General features: G+C 47.0%; 1 protein-coding gene across 1 annotated transcript in view; it reads right to left on the bottom strand.

Annotated features, from left to right (window-relative positions):
* LOC138285504 (pericentrin-like) overlaps positions 1-16,727 on the bottom strand; it is a 542,361-nt gene that overhangs the window by 379,503 nt on the left and 146,131 nt on the right. The window lies entirely within an intron of this gene.

The raw sequence follows: 16,727 nt of genomic DNA, 5'->3' as shown, positions 1-16,727 counted from the left end.
TATTGGACGGGAGGATATTTCGATAAGGTAGGTGACAGGGGAAACTGCTTTGATTACTCGATATGGGCCCTGCCATTTGGCCAGGAGTTTATGGTCGGAGGTGGGTCTCATTATTAGGACCTGGTCCTCGGGTTGTAAAACCCGTAGTTTACTTCCTTTGTCATAATAGGACTTTTGTGTTTGTTGGGCCTGTTCCAGGTTTGCGTGTACGTCGGTCCATAAGCTGTGTAGGTGGTTCCTCAATTTTTCCGCATATTCTAACAAAGGAGTCCCTGCTTCCTCAGCCTCGGCCTCCCAGGATTCTACCGCCATGTCTAAAAGGGACCGAGGTTGGCGTCCGAAGACCAACTCAAAGGGGCTATGCCCCGTGGATGCTTGCTCATGTGTCCGTATGGCGTACAACACTAGGGGTAACTTTTGATCCCAATCCTTCCCTGTCTCATTGATAGTCTTTCTCAGCAGGGTTTTAATGGTTCGATTATATCTTTCGACTAATCCGTCCGTTTGAGGATGGTAAACGGAGGTTCTGATCTGAGCTATCCCCAATGTTTTACACACTTGTTTCATTAAGGTGGACATAAAAGGGGTCCCCTGGTCCGTGAGGATTTCATGTGGAAACCCAAGACGAGAAAATACGTTAATCATAGCTTGGGCCACTGTCTTGGTTGTCATACTAGTCAGGGGAATGGCCTCTGGGTATCGTGTAGCATAATCTACAATGACTAAGATGTAGGTGTGTCCTTTTGACGAAGGAATCAAAGGTCCCACTAGATCCATCCCTATTCTTTTGAACGGGATATCGATGATGGGAAGGGGTAGGAGAGGCGCCTTCCTAGGCCGACTAGGTTCGGTTAACTGACAACGGGGACATTGGGCGCAATACCTACGTATGTGGGCGTACACTCCAGGCCAATAAAACCTTCTGAGTAAATATTCCTCGGTGTTTTCTCTCCCAAAGTGTCCTCCCCCTGGGTGATTATGAGCTAGTGTAAGAACATGTTCCCGATAGTGGGTAGGTACCAGAAGTTGGCGTTTACGTTCTCCCCGTCGGGTGGTAGTAACCCGATATAATAAGTTTTTTTGCACTATAAAGTAGGGACCCACCTCTTCTGTCTCCTCTGTTACTGCCGACCTCCAGGCATTGTTAAGGGAGGGGTCCTCTCTCTGTTGTTGGGAAAAAGTACTAGGAACTTCATGAATTTCTGCCACTATCTCTCCATAGGTGTTGTCACCTTTCGTCTTCCGATAGTCCCCTTTTCCCTGTCGTTTCTCTCTTCGTGACAACTTTCTACGATATAGCGGACACTCAATATCACTCTCTGAAAAAGGTGCCTCTCCCCACCAATCCTTAGTTTGTTTGCTATCTCTGACGTAGTCTAATAGTTCTTGGAAGTGGATGTAGTCTGTCCCAATGATGCATTCCTCGATTAACCGGGGCATTATCCCCACTGGGAGGAAGTCCTGATAGGGTCCCCACCTGATCTGGAGTACCTGTATAGGATACTGGGCCTTGTCCCCGTGTATGCAACATATAGATACCCATTGTTTCTCTTCTATATCATTATTTATCAAGTCTTTCCTAATTACTGACTGGCTGCAGCCGGAGTCAACCAGGGCATATACACTTTTCCCGTCCACTTGTATCATCATTTTAAATTTTAGGGCGCCCTTCCCAGTACATAACACCCTTCGTCTTGTCATCCCTATCTCCATGGGTTCTCCCATTTCTTGTTTCTGGGGACACATACGTGCGATGTGTCCCCATTCACCACAACTATAACATTGGGGTCCCATGGTAGGCGGGCCTTCAGGAATCCTACGTGGTACTAGATAGTTGGGTGGACTTTTTACAAATGTCTTTGGGGACGGTAGAACTGGTTTAATGATACTTCGCGTGGGACAGTTTCTGACATCGGTGGATCGATGAAAAGCACAGGCCAGATCGATGGCCGTCTCAGTATCCACTTTTGGGTGTTGTCTTATCCAGTGTTTTGTGGATGGATGTAGACCATCGAGATATTGTTCCAGTATAATGGTTTTGATGACTTCCTCCCGACTATCTCCAATATGGCCTAACCATTTTAATGCTAGATCCTTCACACGAAAATAAAAGGTTCTAGGGTCTTCGTTGGTGCCCCATTTGGCTTTACGAAATCTCATCCTGTAATATTCTGTGTCGTGACCCACCCTTTCTAGTATACTTGTTTTTATGTCTTGATAGGGGTTGACACCACCTGGGTTAGCGGCTTGATATGCTGATTGTAAGAGACCGGTGAGCAGGGGGGCCACATATTGTCCCCATTTATCTTCTGGCCATAGGGCGGAGGAGGCTACCCGTTCAAAGTTGGTGAAAAAGGATTCCGGATCCTCTCCCTCCTGATACTTCTGTAATACGGAACTAGGTACATTCGGATGTACCTTACTAGCGGCGATAGTCTCCGTTAGTTTTTTCATCGCACTTTCATGGACTAACTGGTTGTTCGCCAGTATGGTCGCCTGGCTCTTCAGCGCAGATTGTAAGGTTTCTCGGTCTTCTTTGGCCTCTCTCTGTTGGGCCTCCCATACTAGTTGTAAGTGTCTTTGCCCTTCCGCTAGTTGCTTAATCACGGTCTCTAACGATGGACTCTCACTCATTGTGTATACTGTCTGGACTGTTTTATGGAGAGGGATTAGAAACAAGATCCCACTTCTGACACCACTGTAGACAGTCCCCACAGTATAGACACTCAGGAGAGGTAAATTTGGGTTTTTGAGGTAAGTATTTATTAGTAATTTGAAATAAGAACTGATGAAAAGTCAGTTCGACGTTTAGCGCCAGTTTCTTCTCTGGAGTGGTGAATATCTTCCTTCTAATCTGTGTCCCTTTTCTTCCTTTTTTCTAGGTGGCGTACCGGATCGTCCTCGTCAGGTCCCGGATGTGACATATAAGAAAAAGGGAACACATACCGCTGGTGAGTGGAACGGACGCCTTATACCACGTCTTCTACTTATATGTTTTGCTGGGAAAAGGTTTAAGGAGGGGGGGGGGGTTTTATGTGTGATATAGGTGCCAGTGAGGACTTCAGGGCTTGTGTATATTCCGTACTTTACCCTTTTGTGCTCTCCCGGTGCTCTCTAAAGTGCCCTTCTCTCCTCCCTCCCCTCACCCTGCCTTCCTCCCTTCCCCAGCGTTTCTCCCCTTTTATTGTGCCCCTCGGTTTGTCCAGAAGGACCGTACCTTGTAGAGCCACGACCCTCCAGGGTCGTGGCTGGCTCTGTGGAGGTCCTCTCGTCGGTCTGGGCTGGTCTCCCCTGCTTCCGGTCGGGCGCTGTTCCTCTGGGTTCGGGTTCCGCCGCTTCCAGGCCACTGGGGTCCTCCTCCGATGTCCTTGTCGCCGTCTCTCTCTTCCTCCTTCGGTTCGCCGCCGCCGCCGTTCTCCTTCCTCTCTCCCTTCCCGGCTCTCCCTCTCTCGACCGGAGCTTCCGTCTTTTGGCCGCCTGGTGGCCAATCCGGAGCCTCCTCGTCACCGGAGGTTGCCGAGGCAACGTCAGGACGCTGGCCTCGTTGCGGACGCGTTTCCAGGGGAACCTGGGAACGCGGCCGTAGCGGTTCCGTTTCTGCCGGTTCCCCGCTGTTGCCCGGGGCGGCCCGGTCACAGAAACCAATGCTGGATCTCAGAAACCTAAACATTTCTGAAAAGTAGACAAAATTCTGAATTCAGCAAGGGGTCATTTGTGTAGATCCTACAAGGGTTTCCTACAGAAAATAACAGCTGAAAAAGAAAAATATTGAAATTGAGGTGAAAAAACCATCAATTTTTCTCTACGTTTTACTCTGTAACTTTTCCCTGCAATGTCAGATTATCGAAAGCAATATAGCGTTACGTCTGCTGGACTCCTCTGGTTGCGGGGATATATAGGGTTTGTAGGTTCATCAAGAACCCGAGGAACCCAGAGCCAATAAATGAGCTGCACCCTGCAGTGCGTTTTCATTCTATACCGGGTATACAGCAATTCATTTGCTGAAATATAAGGAGTAAAAAATTGCTATCAAGAAAACCTTTGCATTTCCAAAAAGGGCACAAGATAAGGTGTTGAGGAGCAGTGGTTATTTGCACATTTCTGAATTCCGGGGTGACCATAGTAGCACGTGAATTACAGGGAATTTCTCAAATAGATGTCTTTTTTACACACACTCCTATATTTGGAAGGAAAAAATGTAGAGAAAGACAAGGGGCAATAGTACTTGTTTTGCTAATCTATGTTCCCCCAAGTCTCCCGATAAAAATGGTACCTCACTTGTGTGGGTAGGCCTAGCACCCGCGACAGGATATGCCCCAAAACACAACGTGGACACATCACAGAAAACAGAGCTGTTTTTAGCAAAGTGACTACCTGTAGATTTTGGCCTCTAGCTCAGCCGCCACCTAGGGAAACCTACCAAACCTGTGCATTTCTGAAAACTAGAGACCTAGGGGAATCCAAGGAGGGGTGACTTGTGTGGCTCGGACCAGGTTCTGTTACCCAGAATCCTTTGCAAACCTGAAAATTTGGCTAAAAAAACACATGTTCCTCACATTTCTGTGGCAGAAAGTTCTGGAATCTGAGAGGAGCCACAAATTTCCTTCCACCCAGCGTTCCCCCACGTCTCCCGATAAAAATGATACCTCACTTGTGTGGGTAGGCCTAGCGCCCGCGACAGGATATGCCCCAAAACACAACGTGGACATATCACAGAAAACAGAGCTGTTTTTAGCAAAGTGACTACCTGTAGATTTTGGCCTCTAGCTCAGCCGCCACCTAGGGAAACCTACCAAACCTGTGCATTTCTGAAAACTAGAGACCTAGGGGAATCCAAGGAGGGGTGACTTGTGTGGCTCGGACCAGGTTCTGTTACCCAGAATCCTTTGCAAACCTGAAAATTTGGCTAAAAAAACACATGTTCCTCACATTTCTGTGGCAGAAAGTTCTGGAATCTGAGAGGAGCCACAAATTTCCTTCCACCCAGCGTTCCCCCACGTCTCCCGATAAAAATGATACCTCACTTGTGTGGGTAGGCCTAGCGCCCGCGACAGGATATGCCCCAAAACACAACGTGGACATATCACAGAAAACAGAGCTGTTTTTAGCAAAGTGACTACCTGTAGATTTTGGCCTCTAGCTCAGCCCCACCTAGGGAAACCTACCAAACCTGTGCATTTCTGAAAACTAGAGACCTAGGGGAATCCAAGGAGGGGTGACTTGCGGGGCTCGGACCAGGTTCTGTTACCCAGAATCCTTTGCAAATCTCAAAATTTGGCTAAAAAACACATGTTACTCACATTTCTGTGGCAGAAAGTTCTGGAATCTGAGAGGAGCCACAAATTTCCTTCCACCCAGCGTTCCCCCACGTCTCCCGATAAAAATGATACCTCACTTGTGTGGGTAGGCCTAGCGCCCGCGACAGGATATGCCCCAAAACACAACGTGGACATATCACAGAAAACAGAGCTGTTTTTAGCAAAGTGACTACCTGTAGATTTTGGCCTCTAGCTCAGCCGGCACCTAGGGAAACCTACCAAACCTGTGCCTTTCTGAAAACTAGAGACCTAGGGGAATCCAAGGAGGGGTGACTTGTGTGGCTCGGACCAGGTTCTGTTACCCAGAATCCTTTGCAAACCTCAAAATTTGGCTAAAAAAACACATGTTCCTCACATTTCTGTGGCAGAAAGTTCTGGAATCTGAGAGGAGCCACAAATTTCCTTCCACCCAGCGTTCCCCCACGTCTCCCGATAAAAATGATACCTCACTTGTGTGGGTAGGCCTAGCGCCCGCGACAGGATATGCCCCAAAACACAACGTGGACACATCACAGAAAACAGAGCTGTTTTTAGCAAAGTGACTACCTGGAGATTTTGGCCTCTAGCTCAGCCGCCACCTAGGGAAACCTACCAAACCTGTACATTTCTGAAAACTAGAGACCTAGGGGAATCCAAGGAGGGGTGACTTGTGTGGCTCGGACCAGGTTCTGTTACCCAGAATCCTTTGCAAACCTCAAAATTTGGCTAAAAAAAACACATGTCCCTCACATTTCTGTGGCAGAAAGTTCTGGAATCTGAGAGGAGCTACAAATTTCCTTCCACCCAGCGTTCCCCCAAGTCTCCCGATAAAAATGATACCTCACTTGCGTGGGTAGGCCTAGCGCCAGCGACAGGAAACACCCCAAAGCGCAACGTGGACACATCCTAAATTTTGGGAAAAAACAGAGGTGTTTTTTGCGAAGTGCCTACCTGTAGATTTTGGCCTCTAGCTCAGCCGGCACCTAGGGAAACCTACCACACCTGTGCATTTCTGAAAACTAGAGACCTAGGGGAATCCAAGGAGGGGTGACTTGCGGGGCTCGGACCAGGTTCTGTTACCCAGAATCCTTTGCAAACCTCAAAATTTGGCTAAAAATACACGTTACTCACATTTCTGTGGCAGAAAGTTCTGGAATCTGAGAGGAGCCACAAATTTCCTTCTACCCAGCGTTCCCCCAAGTCTCCCGATAAAAATGATACCTCACTTGCGTGGGTAGGCCTAGCGCCGGCGACAGGAAACGCCCCAAAGCGCAACGTGGACACATCCTAAATTTTGGAAAAAAACAGAGGTGTTTTTTGCGAAGTGCCTACCTGTAGATTTTGGCCTCTAGCTCAGCCGGCACCTAGGGAAACCTACCAAACCTGTGCATTTCTGAAAACTAGAGACCTAGGGGAATCCAAGGAGGGGTGACTTGCGGGGCTCGGACCAGGTTCTGTTACCCAGAATCCTTTGCAAACCTCAAAATTTGGCTAAAAAAAACACATGTTCCTCACATTTCTGTGGCAGAAAGTTCTGGAATCTTAGAGGAGCTACAAATTTCCTTCCACCCAGCGTTCCCCCAAGTCTCCCGATAAAAATGATACCTCACTTGCGTGGGTAGGCCTAGCGCCGGCGACAGGAAACACCCCAAAGCGCAACGTGGACACATCCTAAATTTTGGAAAAAAACAGAGGTGTTTTTTGCGAAGTGCCTACCTGTAGATTTTGGCCTCTAGCTCAGCCGGCACCTAGGGAAACCTACCAAACCTGTGCATTTCTGAAAACTAGAGACCTAGGGGAATCCAAGGAGGGGTCTCCCGATAAAAATGATACCTCACTTGTGTGGGTAGGACTAGCGCCCACGAAAGGAAAGGGCCCAAAACACAACGTGGACACATCACATTTTTTTTATAAAAAGCAGTGCCTACCTGTGGATTTTGGCCTGATGGGTCGCTCCCCATCTCTAAAAAAAAAAAAAAAAGAAAAAAAAAAAAAATTCCCCTGGCGCCTAGAGGTTTCTGCCCCCCCCCGGGGCAGATCGGCCTAATAATAGGCCGATCTGCCCCCCGGGGGGGCAGAAATGGCCTAAAATAAATTTGCCCCCCCAACACCCGCCCCCCCCCCCCCGGAGCGACCCTTGCCTACGGGGTCGCTCCCCCTGCGTGACATTGGCGCCAAAAAACAAATCCCCGGTGCCTAGTGGTTTCTGCCCCCTTGGGGGCAGATTGACCTAAAATTGGCCAATCTGCCCCCAGGGGGGCAGAAATGGTCTAAATACAATTTGCCCCCCCAGGGGAGCGACCCTTGCCTGATGGGTCGCTCCCCATCTCTAAAAAAAGAAACAAAAAAAAAAAAAAAAACACAAAAAAAATATTGCCCTGGCGCCTAGAGTGTTCTGCCCCCCCCCCGGGGGCAGTTCGGCCTAATAATAGGCCGATCTGTCCCCCGGGGGGGGCAGAAATGGCCTAAAATAAATTTGCCCCCCCAACCCCCACCCCCCCCCCCGGGAGCGACCCTTGCCTACGGGGTCGCTCCCCCTGCGTGACATTGGCGCCAAAAAACAAATCCCCGGTGCCTAGTGGTTTCTGCCCCCTTGGGGGCAGATTGACCTAAAATTGGCCAATCTGCCCCCAGGGGGGCAGAAATGGTCTAAATACAATTTGCCCCCCCAGGGGAGCGACCCTTGCCTGATGGGTCGCTCCCCATCTCTAAAAAAAGAAACAACAAAAAAAAAAAAACACAAAAAAAAATTGCCCTGCCGCCTAGAGTGTTCTGCCCCCCCCTGGGGGCAGTTCGGCCTAATAATAGGCCAATCTGCCCCCAGGGGGGGGCAGAAAAGGCCTTCCTAAAAAAATGCCCCCCTGGGAGCGACCCTTGCCCAAGGGGTCGCTCCCTTTTGCCAATTTCAAGAAAAGAAAAAAAAATCCCTGGTGTCTAGTGGGGTTTCAAAAGCCGGATTGCAAGCAATCCGGCTTTTGAAACCTGTGAGAGACTTCAAAGGGAAGGAAATACATTTCCTTCCCTTTGAAGCCTCTCGGGGCCTCCCCCATGGGATTGAAAAAGAAATGCAAAAGCATTTCTTTTTCAATCGCGCTGGAAGCTCTGCTTCCAGCGCGATGGGGGAGACCCTGTGACTAATCAGCGCGCACTCGCGCGCTGACGTCACAGGGGGGGTTGGGGGGGTCGGGGGTGGGAGGGGAAGGGCTTCCCCTTCCATCCCTGACTTGAAGGGGTGGGGGTGAACCCCACAGAGGGAGCGAGAGCGCTCCCTCTGGGCTCTGTGCACAGGACGTAATGGTTACGTCCTGGGCACAGCAGCACTGTGCCTCAGGACGTAACCATTACGTCCTGGGCACAGAAGGGGTTAAACCCGGTCTTCCGTGACATCCTCGACGCACCAAAAGTGTCAAAAAAAAGTTGACAAAATGGTCAAAGTCAAAAAATGACTAAGGGTAGCTTTCTCCAGATCGGCGCGTAGGTTGGCTTGGAAAGAAAAGACCTGGCGTCAGTGCACCGGGGTGGCGGCTGTATACGACCGCGATGTCGTCATGGCGACCACAACAGATGCAGATTCGACTGACTCCATCGGATGGCACGCAAGGGTACTGCTCAAAGAAAAATCTCTGGATCCAGCCTGACGCCTGGGGGAAATTCTAAGGTAAGGAATTTGCAACTCAAAATCTCTACCAGAAAGATACTGCAACAGCCACAGGTGCCCATGGAGGAGTGTGGGCTCATGTGAATATACAGCACTATATGCAACAAACATGTTTACAGCATAAGTAAACTTCTCTGTTCAATACAGGAGTAGTTGGAGATACACATGCTATGCACAGACTAAAGCAATCCTCCCAAAAAGCAGCAGCTAGCCTATGGGTGGTGCAGAAGACTGAAAAGTGTATGGAGAACTGCCTGACCAACATACGCTTGTTGGCGATCTAGGACATCCACACAGTAATGTTATGTAAAGGTGTATGGTGTGGACCAAGTAGCTGCTTTGCACATATTGACTATTGGGATGTCCCCCCGACAAGTCCACAGAAGCTCCTTTCTTCCAAATAGTGTGCTCTAGGAAGAGTGGGTAGAATCCTCTTAGTTTCAGCATAGCATGTCTGGATGCATTTAACTAACCTTCTGGCAATGCCTGACTTGGATAGAGCCTTCCCCTTTTGGGGTTTAGAGAAAGCATTAAAATGTTGAGTCTTTCTAAATTGTCCGATTCTAGCGACATAGTACATCAGGGCATGTTTTACATCCAAAGTACGGAGAGCCTCTTCCACAAATGAATCAGGTTATGGGAATAAACAGGAAGGTCAATGTACTGATTGATGAGGTGTGAGAGAGTCACTACCTTTGGAAGGCATTTAGGGTTGGTGGGGAGGACAACCTTATCCCTAGATACGCGGAAGAAAGGTTGTTCCAGAGAATGTCTGAAGCTCACAGACATGCCTGAGTGAGGTGGTAGCAACTAGAAATGTCATCTTCCAAGAGAGAAACTGAATGGAGGGCCCATCAGTTGTGTGATTATAACGTTGAGATTCCTTGAGGGTGCCAGTGGACCCGTGGAGGAACAACACTGTAGAGACTCTCCATGAAAGCTTTAATGACCAGTATCCTGAAGAGATGTTTTGTCTATTCTAAAGGTAGGCAGCCATGACAGCCAGTTGTAATCTACGGAGGTAAAGGCTAGAACAGAGTCCTGCAAGTGAAGTAAAAGACAATGTCCTAAACTGTGGCTTTCAAAAGGTTCAATCTCTTGAGTAACAGTAGCAGACAAATCTTTTCCACTTGGCCGTTTAGCAAGCCGGAGTGGTAGGTGTGCGCACTTCCTTGAGAATGCTAACGCATTCAGGTGGAAGATTATGGTATTGAAATTCTATGACCTCAGGAACCAGATCGCAAGATTGAGGGATCTGGGCGCCCGATTTCTTCATGCTTCTTTGTGAGAAAGGCCGGCTTGATGGAGCCTTTCATGCAGAACCAGTGAGGGTCAGAGCAGAGTCGTGAACCAGCGCTGTCAGACCCCTGTGGGTGCCACAAGGATGACTGAGGGACGTCTGCTGAAGCCTATGAGCCACAAATGGAAGTAGTGGGAGAGGAGGAAATGAGTAGACAACTATCCATGACCAGTTAACCCTAGTGCAATGCTGCTGGACTGTGGGAACCTGGAGGCGAAGTTTGGGATTTGGAGTTTTTTGCTGTTGCAAACAGGTCTATCTGTGGGAGCTCCCATCTGGGCAAGTAGCAGAGGAGGACTTGTGGATGGACTTTGTACGAAGTTGGCTCTTTATACAGTATACCCAAATATGGTATTCTGTGCAAGGAGTCCAAGGGTTTCCTTACTAGTGGACAGGGGCCTGTTCTAGCAGTCCCAAGGTGCTCTTTTTAGGAGGTAGTGTGGTCGAGCAGCCTTAGGCTTATCAAAGAGAAGTGTGAGACATCTTCAAATACAGTCAATAAATGAGACATGGCTCAAGAAGGAGATCCACACCAATTTACAAAAATAACAAGAATATATATATATATATATATATATATATATATATGGATAATGTCACTTACCCAGTGTACATCTGTTCGTGGCATTAGTCGCTGCAGATTCACATGCTGTGCACATCCCGCCATCTAGTGTTGGGCTCGGAGTGTTACAAGTTGTTTTTCTTCGAAGAAGTCTTTTCGAGTCACGAGACCGAGGGACTCCTCCCATTTCGACTCCATTGCGCATGGGCGTCGACTCCATCTTAGATTGTTTTCCCCGCAGAGGGTGAGGTAGGAGTTGTGTATGCTAGTAATAGTGCCCATGCAATGGAGTGAATGCGTATGTACATAATGAAGTTTAAAGTCATATATTTACAAATGTACAAATGTTTAAGATCTACTTCTAAACGGCTACAGGCTCCCGGGGAGGCGGGCGGGCGCATGTGAATCTGCAGCGAATAATGCCACGAACAGATGTACACTGGGTAAGTGACATTTTCCGTTCAATGGCATGTGTAGCTGCAGATACACATGCTGTGCATAGACTAGTAAGCAGTTATCTCCCCAAAAGCGGTGGTTCAGCCTGTAGGAGTTTAAGTAGTTTGAAATAATGTTCTTAGTACAGCTTGACCTACTGTTGCCTGTTGTGCAGTTAACACATCTGCACAGTAGTGCTTGGTAAATGTATGAGGCGTAGACCATGTTGCTGCCTTACATATTTCGTTCATTGGAATATTTCCTAGAAAGGCCATGGTAGCACCTTTCTTTCTGGTTGAGTGTGCCTTTGGTGTAATAGGCAGTTCTCTTTTAGCTTTAAGATAGCAGGTTTGAATGCACTTAACTATCCATCTAGCAATGCCTTGTTTTGAAATTGGATTTCCTGTATGAGGTTTTTGAAAGACAATAAATAGTTGTTTTGTCTTTCGAATTAGTTTTGTTCTGTCAATGTAGTACATTAGTGCTCTTTTGATGTCTAATGTATGTAGTGCTCTTTCAGCTACAGAATCTGTCTGTGGGAAGAACACTGGTAATTCTACCATTTGATTCAAGTGGAACAGTGAGATTACTTTTGGTAAAAATTTAGGATTTGTCCGTAGAACAACTTTATTTTTGTGTATTTGAATAAATGGTTCTTGAATGGTAAATGCTTGAATTTCACTCACTCTTCTTAGAGATGTGATGGCAATAAAAAATGAAACTTTCCACGTTAAGTATTGCATTTCACAAGAGCGCATGGGCTCAAAAGGTGGACCCATGAGTCGTGTTAAGACAATGTTGAGGTTCCATGAAGGAACTGGTGGTGTTCTTGGTGGTATAATTCTCTTTAGGCCTTCCATAAACGCTTTTATGACTGGTATCCTAAATAATGAAGTTGAGTGCGTAATTTACAGGTAAGCTGAAATTGCAGTAAGATGTATTTTAATGGAAGAGAAAGCTAGTTTTGATTTTTGCAAATGTAGTAAGTATCCTACTATATCTTTTGCAGATGCGTGTAAAGGTTGAATTTGATTATTATGGCAGTAATAAACAAATCTTTTCCACTTATTTGCATAGCAGTGTCTAGTGGTAGGTTTTCTAGCTTGTTTTATGACCTCCATACATTCCTGTGTGAGGTCTAAATGCCCGAATTCTAGGATTTCAGGAGCCAAATTGCTAGATTCAGCGATGCTGGATTTGGATGTCTGATCGGTGGTTTGTGTTGTGTTAACAGATCTGGTCTGTTTGGTAGTTTGACATGAGGTACTACTGAAAGGTCTAGTAGTGTTGTGTACCAAGGTTGCCTTGCCCATGTTGGTGCTATTAGTATGAGTTTGAGTTTGTTTTGACTCAACTTGTTTACTAGATATGGAAGAAGTGGGAGAGGGGGAAAAGCGTACGCAAATATCCCTGACCAGTTCATCCATAGTGCATTGCCCTGAGACTGATGTTGTGGGTACCTGGATGCGAAGCTTTGGCATTTTGAGTTTTCTTTTGTTGCAAATAGATCTATTTGTGGCGTTCCCCAAATTCGGAAGTAAGTGTTCAGTATTTGGGGGTGAATTTCCCATTCTGGATCTGTTGGTGATCCCGAGAGAGATTGTCTGCTAACTGATTCTGAATCCCTGGAATAAATTGTGCTATTAGGCGAATGTAGTTGTGAATCGCCCAATGCCATATTTTTTGTGTCAGGAGACACAACTGTGTCGAGTGTGTTCCTCCCTGTTTGTTTAGGTAATACATTGTTGTCATGTTGTCTGTCTTGACAAGAGTGTATTTGTGGGTTATTATGGGTTGAAATGCTTTCAGCGCTAGAAACACCGCTAACAGTTCTAAGTGATTTATATGAAACTGTCTTTGCTGAATGTCCCATTGTCCTTGAATGCTGTGCTGACTGAGGTGTGCTCCCCACCCTGTCATGGATGCATCTGTCGTTATTACGTATTGTGGCACTGGGTCTTGAAAAGGCCGCCCTTGGTTTAAATTTATACTGTTCCACCATTGAAGCGAGATGTATGTTTGGCGGTCTATCAACACCAGATCTAGAAGTTGACCCTGTGCTTGTGACCATTGTGATGCTAGGCACTGTTGTAAGGGCCGCATGTGCAGCCTTGCGTTTGGGACAATGGCTATGCATGAAGACCTCATGCCCAGCAGTTTCATTACCAATTTGACCTGTATCTTTTGGTTTGGATACATGGCTTGTATTACATTGTGAAATGTTTGGACTCTTTGTGGACTTGGAGTGGCAATTCCTTTTACTGTGTTGATTGTTGCCCCTAGGTATTGCTGTGTTTGACACGGCAGAAGGTGTGACTTTGAGTAATTGATTGAGAAACCTAGTTTGTGTAGGGTTTCTATGACATAATTTGTGTGTTGTGAACACTGTATTTGCGTGTTGGTTTTGATTAATCAATCGTCTAGGTACGGGAACACATGTATTTGCTGCCTTCTGATATGTGCAGCTACTACTGCTAGACATTTTGTAAAAACTCTTGGCGCAGTTGTTATTCCGAATGGCAACACTTTGAATTGGTAATGTATCCCTTGGAATACAAACCTCAGGTACTTTCTGTCTGAAGGATGTATTGGTATATGGAAATATGCATCCTTTAGATCCAGTGTTGTCATGTAGTCTTGTTGTTTGAGCAGTGGGATTACTTCTTGTAATGTAACCATGTGAAAGTGGCCTGATCTGATGTATGTATTTAATATTCGGAGATCTAGTATAGGTCTTAGACTTTTGTCCTTTTTGGGTATGAGAAAGTACAGTGAGTAAACTCCTGTGTTTAGTTCTTGTTTTGGTACCAATTCTATTGCCTCTTTTTGGAGCAATGCTTGAACTTGTAAACCTAGAAGATTTATATGTTGTTTTGACATATTGTGTATTTTCGGTGGGACTGTTGGAGGGAATTCGAGAAATTCTATGCAATAACAATGCTGGATAATTGCTAGTACCCAAGTATCTGTTGTTATCTCCTCCCAATGTTTGTAAAATTGGCTTAGTCTTCCCCCCACAGGTGTTATGTGATGGGGATGTGTGACTTGTAAGTCACTGCTTATTTTGAGGAGTTTTGGGGCTTTGGAATTTTCCTCAATTTGTTTGGAATTGTCCCCCTCTATATTGCCCCCGAAAACTTCCCCGCTGATATTGGCTTTGGTAAGTGGGCCTTGTTTGTGATGTTGTGGTTTCTGTAGGTTGTCCTCGAAACCCTCCCCTAAAAGGTGTTTTGCGAAATGTGCCTCTGCTCTGCGGGGAGTAGAGTGCGCCCATGGCTTTTGCTGTATCAGTGTCTTTCTTGAGTTTATCAATAGCAGTGTCGACTTCCGGCCCAAACAACTGCTGTTCATTAAATGGCATATTTAGCACGGCTTGTTGAATTTCCGGCTTGAACCCTGACGTGCGCAGCCATGCGTGCCTTCTTATTGTTATTGCAGTATTTACTGTCCTTGCAGCCGTATCTGCTGCATCCATTGAAGACTGTATCTGATTATTAGAGATACTTTGTCCTTCTTCCACCACTTGTTGTGCTCTTTTTTGGAACTCCTTGGGTAAGTGTTCTATCAAATGTTGCATCTCATCCCAGTGAGCTCTATCATATCTTGCCAAAAGTGCTTGTGAATTGGCAATGCGCCATTGGTTTGCTGCTTGTGCTGCAACCCTTTTGCCCGCAGCATCAAATTTGCGACTCTCTTTGTCTCGAGGTGGTGCGTCCCCCGAGGTATGAGAGTTTGCTCTCTTACAAGCTGCCCCGACAACTACTGAGTCTGGTGTTAACTGCGTTGTAATATAAACTGGATCTGTTGGCGGTGGCTTGTACTTTTTCTCCACCCTTGGAGTTATGGCTCGGCCTTTAACAGGATCCTGAAAGATTTGTTTTGAATGTTTTAGCATTCCTGGGAGCATAGGTAGTCTTTGGTATTGGCTATGAGTGGAGGATAGCGTGTTAAACAAAAAGTCATCCTCAATTGGTTCGGAATGCAAGGTGACGTTATGGAAAGCAGCTGCCCTTGCGATCACCTGTGTGTAAGATGTACTGTCCTCAGGTGGGGACGGCCTGGCAGGGTACGAGTCTGGGCTGTTGTCCGATACTGGAGCATCGTAAAGGTCCCATGCATCGGGATCATCTTGACTCATGGTAGTATTAGTCGGGGAATGCATCAGTGGAGGAGTTGCTACTGGTGATGTGTGCACTGATGGTGGTGGAGACGGTGGTGGAGTTGTGTTCCTTGCCACCTTTGCCTGTGGCTCCTTGTCCTTTTCTTGAAAGGCAAGTTTTATTTTTATTTTAATTGGGGGAAGAGTGGTTATCTTCCCTGTGTCTTGTTGAATGTGGAGCCTACTTTGAGTATAGTCTGGCTCTACTGCTTGAAGTTCCTCTCCGAATCTATGTTTTTGCATTTGGGAGGACAATCCTTGTTCCTCTGTATAGGAACCTGTTTTCGGCTCCGAGGCTGGATGTTTCGGAACCGAAACTTTTTCGTACGTCTTTTTAGGCTCCGAAGAAACCTTTGTAATTTTCGGCGTGGTGGTGTCTCGGTGCCGAATTTGTTCGGTGCCGCTGTCATGGTGCCGAAATTTCTCTGAGCCGATGTCTCGGGTCCGAGATTGCTGTGTGGCGGTATCTCGACCGTAGTCGGATGACTTCGACACCAGCGTGCCCTTTTTCGGTGCCTTGGATCGGTCACCTATTTTTGGGGTTAAGCCATGGCCTGTTGGCGGTGGCGTCCCCTGGGCTTTTGTTGACTTCTCGTGAGTCTTATGTTTCGACGTCTTACTCACGGTTTTCGGCATTTCTTCGGCCTCAAGCTCTTCCGAGTCCGACTCGTGGATAGAGAAAGCTTCCTCTTCCTCCTCGAAACGCTCTTGTCCTGTCGGCGTCGACGCCATCTGCAGTCTTCTGGCTCTTCGGTCTCTTAACGTCTTTCTCGACCGAAACACTCGACAGGCCTCACAAGTATCTTCCTTGTGCTCTGGGGACAAGCACAAGTTACAGACCAGATGCTGATCCGTATACGGATACTTGTTATGGCATTTTGGACAGAAGCGGAATGGGGTCCGTTCCATCAGCCTTGAAGTCACACGTGGCCGGGCCGACCAGGCCCCGACGGGGGATCGAAAAAACCCCGAAGGGCCACCGGAGCTCTTCAAAATTCGGTATCGATCTGTTGTAACTAACCCGATACCGAACGCAAACAATACCAATGTTTTTTCCGAGATTCTAACTAACTTTCCGACCCGAAACACGGAGCGAAAAGGAACACATCCGAACCCGATGGCGGAAAAAAAACAATCTAAGATGGAGTCGACGCCCATGCGCAATGGAGTCGAAATGGGAGGAGTCTCTCGGTCTCGTGACTCGAAAAGACTTCTTCGAAGAAAAACAACTTGTAACACTCCGAGCCCAACACCAGATGGCGGGATGTGCACAGCATGTGTATCTGCAGCTACACATGCCATTGAACATATATATA

Source organism: Pleurodeles waltl, chromosome 3_1 (genome assembly GCF_031143425.1).
Source record: "Pleurodeles waltl isolate 20211129_DDA chromosome 3_1, aPleWal1.hap1.20221129, whole genome shotgun sequence".
NCBI classification, from domain to species: Eukaryota; Metazoa; Chordata; class Amphibia; order Caudata; family Salamandridae; genus Pleurodeles; species Pleurodeles waltl.
This window is presented reverse-complemented; position numbering and strand designations above follow the sequence as displayed.